Below are 6,450 nucleotides of genomic sequence, written 5' to 3'. Positions count from 1 at the left end.
TTTCTCTTCGCTCCCATTTCGCTTTTATTTTCATTTTCTAATAGTGAAATTAATGTATGATAGAACTACTCAACCAAAATCTCAGATCAAGAAGAGATCATTTCAACCTGTAAACAATTTTCACAATAAAAGTTTGCAATAAATATTGTCACTCTCAATAGTTGTAGCTTTTAACACTCAGAAAGCAAAACTTTAAACATAATATCAAATCTAGCGTTTTCACAGTAAAAATATCATTAACTTATATGAACTCTAGATTGTTTTCTAGTAACCCTCACTATTAATTACAGGTTACATGATAAATGACAATTCACACCCTTGCTGTGAATTCGGCAGATAATTTTTTATTTTTTTTTACCAATATGTATGTTTTAATAAGATTTTGCTTTATTAAGATTTGTATATTAAGACAAAACTGTATCTTGGGTTGAGTCAAAAGTTTATATCCATGAGATATGTTTATAGGTATAAATTAAAATTTATCTAATGCACAAAATAATGGACAATGACTGAATGAGAAATTGAGGATTACTCAACACTCAAGTGCAAACACCTTATCTTTTATATTTAATTATGAAAAGTAGATTAATCAGAAGAAAAAAATTAAATACATATATATTTGGATAAGACAAGCATCCATAATTGATAGTTAAGCTGCAAAAGTTATGAACAATTTAGATTTTTACATAAATCCCAATAAGTATTTTCAAACAAGAACAGTAACAATTTAACATTAAATTATAATAACTTCAATTTATCACAAGACATAATAAACGTTAAAACAGATATTTACCAAGAGAAGCCAGTTGCTGTTTCTTCCCAGACCCTGTGGGGCGACCTCTACCCCGTTTCTGGCCTTATTGTGTCATGGTTCCTGGATGAGCAGTTGGTGTTGGAGTCAATGCCAGTGAAACGGTTCCATCCGACCCATACTTCCTAGGTCCATCCGAACATTAAATTTACACACATGTCTACATCAAGAAATGATTAATACAAATGTTCTATCTCTTTACTTAGGATTGCAAAGAAGTTAATTTTCAGAAGCTTAGACCATGCTGTTACATGGTAAATCTAAGCATTATCTTCAGTAGCCTAGTTTATTAGTTGCTAAAATTGTTATGAGTAATGCTAGGGACCAACCATTTTAAAATTAATTTTATCTTAAATTGTAAATCTTAAATCATAAACCCTTAACTCTAATTTCTGAATTATAAATTTAAATTCTAAAATTGGCTAATATTAACTAACTAAAACTTGGTTCTCTATACTTTCTCATAATGCAAATTGTGTTAACTATCATCGTTGTTGGATGCATGTGAAAGAGTAGTGCTACATGGTACCAATTAAGAGCCAAAACTTCAGGGATTCAATGCCTACGTTATCCTTGAGGATCGTTCGTCACATGCTTTTGACACCAAAAATTCACATGGAAAATATAGATTTCTGCTGAATGATAGTCAAAACTTTTAGTTTTTATAGTTTTGATAGGTTTCCTTGGGCAACTACAAGCTTCTTAAAATAGTTTATTCGGCTTGAATTTTGATTAAAGTCACCGGTGTTTCAACATCTGTTGATTTCGTTCATTAAAAATTATGATTGCTTCGGATTTTTATATGATTCTAAAAGCAATAACTAAGTAATTAAGACTCAGGGATTCAGAAATTGGGAAAAAATTAAATCAGAATGTTAAATTGGGAAAGGAAAATTTGGGCAAAGTAAATCGATCAACTTTATTCGAACCAAAATTCAGAAGGAACATAGATGAAATTGATGCAAAATTAATTTATCAACAGCCAGGTTATTTGCTGCGGGTTGGGACCGTAAACAGCAACCAAATCCGATCAATTGGAGCGGAGCTTGATTACGCAATAAGAATCGCACCAATTCAGTGGATTTACGGCGTTTTGAAAAAACGCCGGCAATTTTCTGGTGCTAAGTCCCATTTTTCTTGTAGTTGTTCATGCATGCTTTTGCCGCCGTGGAGTGCGTTGCAGGGAAGGAGAGCCCGACGCGAGGAGGGCGACGCGCGAAGGAGAGAGAGAGGGATCCGAGGTTGAGCTGGTTTCCTAACACCACCAATCTGCCCAGTCGCCGTCACACGAGTTTGGTCGCCGCTGCCGTTTAAGATGGCTGTCGGGGCTGCCGGATGCATCTGCTTCTTCTTCTGCTTCTGCGTGCGTCTGTGTCTGTTTTTGCTTCTGCTTTGTTTCTGCTTCTGATTCTTCTTCCGATTCTGATTTTGATTTATTATTTTTTGATTGATTTTGTTGTTGAATTTGATGTTGTTGTTTCTGAATTTGAATAATGTGTTATTGTTGGTATTTTTGAATTTGATTATTAGTATTTAATAGGAGTAAGGGAGGTGATAGTGGTGGAGTAAGGGAGGTGGTAGTGGTAGTAAAGGTGTTGGTGCTGGTGGAGAGTATTTTTGTCCTTAAAAAGTTAAAAAGACGATTTTAATACAAAAAAAAAACGTTAAGAATGATTCTAAATTAAAAATTACGTTAGAGACGGTTTCAATTATGATTTTAAACGTTAAGGACCAAAATAATATTTAATTATCTCTTATAAATAAATTATTTGTATTTAATTTTTTAGTCTTAAAAATATTTATTTTAAGAAAAAAATGATAAAAAAGATTTTATTATAAGAAAAATTATTTTTTGTAATTTTTTCATAAATACTTAAATAATTTTTTAAAAAATTACAAGTTAATTTTAAAAATTATATCAAATATTTAAAACTTTTCCTAAGTTAAAAATTATTTATAGATCTATTAAAGCTATCAGGACGCTACTCTTAAAAGAAAATGTTGAATTATGAGTCTTATGACACTATTTCTTCTTTGTTTTAATTTCATCGTCTTCGATGTCCATTTTTCTCAATCTGCTTCCATGAAACTTTCAGCATCCTTCGTGTTTCTTTAACAGGTTAATAACTTATAACAAGAGCAAATAAGATAAAAGGATACGAGAGCTTACACGTGGAGCCACTGTACGAAAAGCAAAATGAGTATATATAGTAGTACAATTATTTCTGTCTTGTTAAATTTGACAACTTGGGGAAATTATTGCTGAAAACATGGTGCATATCATTATATCAAAGCAGTGTAGTTTTAATTTAATCTATAAAGAATTAAAAACATATATATTAGTAATAGAACATAGCAATATAATCAAGAAAAAGAGAACGCATGATAATGTGGGGTACGAGTAGGGGTTTAATATTTTATAGGCATTAGTTTTAGAATTAATTTTGTATGTAGTATAAAATAATTTTATATATCTATTTAATTATATAATATTATATTTATAAAAATTATTTTTTTATATTAACAATATAAATGATCATCTAAAAAAATAAAAATAATTAAACAATTATATAAAATATTTATATTGTTGTCGTACATTAAAATTAAACTCTTAGTTATATATATTTTTTACATCTTTTATTTTAAATATTAAAAATAATTAATAAAAAATATTATTTTTTATAATATAAAAAATTGTATAATAGAGTTTATACAAAAGGTGATATCAACATTATTTTTTGAACATTAATAAAGAGAGCACAACTAATTTAACAATTAACAATTTAACACAGACTCTGATGGAGGGGGCATAATTGCATAATGCGTCCCATCTTCATGCTTAATCATTCTGCTTCTTCCCATCTCAATTATGGAAACATCTTTAAATGTGGGCCTAGAACAATTACATCGATTTCTGATGGGCCCTTTGATCTCATTTGTTTTAGCATTTGATTTTCCAAAACCTTGAATTTATCTAGACAAGTTGTTGCGATACCACACCTTCTTTCTTCTTTTGTCGTACCATTTGTTTTCATATACTGTAATTGAGATTGAAATACCATTCAGTATTATATTTGGTAGTTAGAATTTTGAGACGCACAATTTTATTTTTATTTAAAAAAAAATATTAAGAGTTATAGTTATCAATTAGTCATTATTAATATTTTTAATAGTATAAGATTATTCATTTTTTTTATGGTTAAGTACTAGTCAAATTTTAATAAAAATACTAATCTTCTAGACTTTCTTTTTGAGAAATAGGATCAAAAAGACTAAAATTGATGACTAAATTTTAATAATATTTTTTTAATAATTAAAAATATTTTAATAAATATTAATATTTTATATTTATATTTATCTTAAACTAAATAAAATATTAAAACAAATAAATAATCATGTACACTTTATATTAAATATATATAATACAAAAACTTAATTTAATACTAATTTTTTAATTTCAGCCTCTTAATCTATATCTATCTACCTCACACTCTCTTTCACATACAACATAATCAGCTTATGAATATAAATACCTTTTGTACGAAATCTTAACAATAATCCTCCAATAATCATCTAACTCAAAAGCAGCCTTTGAAATTGATTTAAGTGTTGGTTATTAATATTAATTAAACACATTTAGAAGAGTGATAATAAAAGTAACAAGCTTACAGTTATGGAGAACGAGGCTTGCTCATTTCTTTGCTTATGTTATTTTTATTTATAAAATACTGACATCCTTATTTATGCAATGGAACATATATATAAAGTTGTATAATGTGTAAAAAAATAGCTACTATTATCACTTAATTCATAAATCAATGTATATATTAAATATAAATGAATTAATATTTATCATTTTCAACTGCTCATTTGAATGCTTGATGGACAAATAAAGTTAGAAATTAAATGATCTCTATCTGCTTAGCTGCAAGTTGTGTATAACATCCCCAAATATAAATATAAATAAAAAAAATTTTGGTTGGCTATGTTATTACGAAGCTATATTATCTAATCCTAATTCTCACATTATGATGTAATATAATAATTGTGTGTATCTAAATTGGTGGCTCATTGATGACAATATCAAAAAAGAATGATTAATTTAAATGTATTTAGATGTTTAGGTGTGATAGTGATAATTTTAATTAATTTTATGCGATGTAGTAACAAACGAAAAATTTATCGACATGAGCGTTGAAATTTCTTACAAATACTTTTATTACTAATTTATTAGATTATCATCTAAAAGTTTACTATCTTTCTTCTCCTACCAAATAATCCAACTTAAAAATTTAAGTTAATATATATATACCAGTTATTCTAATATATCTATGTTATGGTGGTTTTGGTGATTATAATAGTTTAAAAAATAATACTAAAATTAAAATAATATTTTTTATTACTTAGCAATAATTTTTAAAAAATATCACTAAAAAAATATTACTAATATATATATATATATATATATATATATATATATATATATATATATATATATATATAAAGTAATTTTAATTTTAGTAACATTTCCCAGTTATTATAGCCACTATAAATATAAACATACTATAATTCAAATGTGTATATATTAAATGAAATGAAGTTGGTGTGAGGAGAAGAATTCAATGCACGATACTTGATGTTGTGAAGCCAGAATGCGGGTCACGTTTGAGTTTGAAGTAGAGAAACTGTGATTAGTTAGTAACTTTATGTTTTCCAAATTGTCAATTTTTTATGTGTAATTAGCTTTTCAATCTTGGAATTGTAAATGTTATGTATGTCAAAGCATGGCATTGTCAAGTCAACAAACTCAACATATCTATGGTCACACCAACTAGGACCAGTGCTCGTGTTGAACTTTGATTTTCCAATTCTTGTAATTGTTTATTGCTAGCAGAAATTTCACAGATAAAACAGTTCTACACTTCTAATTTCAACAATTAGAAATTTCACAAAATTTTTATTAATTCTTGAATTGGGTTCTTCAAAGCCTTTAATTAATATATGGGCTTTCTACTAGGCTCTCTCAATTACTTCTACATTGGGCCGATCATTTCTCTATTGGGCCTTCTTCGTCCCTTGATGGACCAATTCAAAGTTCGAATGGTTCATGACAAAAAAAAAAAAAAAACGTTCGAACGGTTGACGCGGTCAAATTGTGCCTTGTTCCCCACGGAATGCCCTATTTTTGAAGGTTGATTAAATCCACTTAAGCTTTGAATAAATATTATAGCCTTAGTAAATAACAAACAATAAATAACAAATACCAAGAGTCTATTTATATCATACGATTAATTAATATATGGAGGATTCATTTTCATGCCCTGCCATTGGACCAATCAAGTGGAAAACATTAAGTATACCAACTGCATTTCAGGGTATATTAGGGGTATAAATATGATATATAGTTGAATTATTCTCCATGGATTTATTGCTTATCCCTTTCACGGTGGTCACTATTCTGGGGGTTGTGAAACTCTCTTTCTTTTACACAACTTGTATAATATAATCATTAATAAGGATATATTTTTTTGGCATGACAAGTCTGAATTCTGAAATATAATTTATACTCAGCTTATCTATAAAACTTCATTTTTAAATATTGTTTGTCAACTTTCTTCTAGTTATGAAATTAATAACAT

Source organism: Arachis hypogaea, chromosome 18 (assembly GCF_003086295.3).
Source record: "Arachis hypogaea cultivar Tifrunner chromosome 18, arahy.Tifrunner.gnm2.J5K5, whole genome shotgun sequence".
NCBI lineage: Eukaryota > Viridiplantae > Streptophyta > Magnoliopsida > Fabales > Fabaceae > Arachis > Arachis hypogaea.
This window is presented reverse-complemented; position numbering follows the sequence as displayed.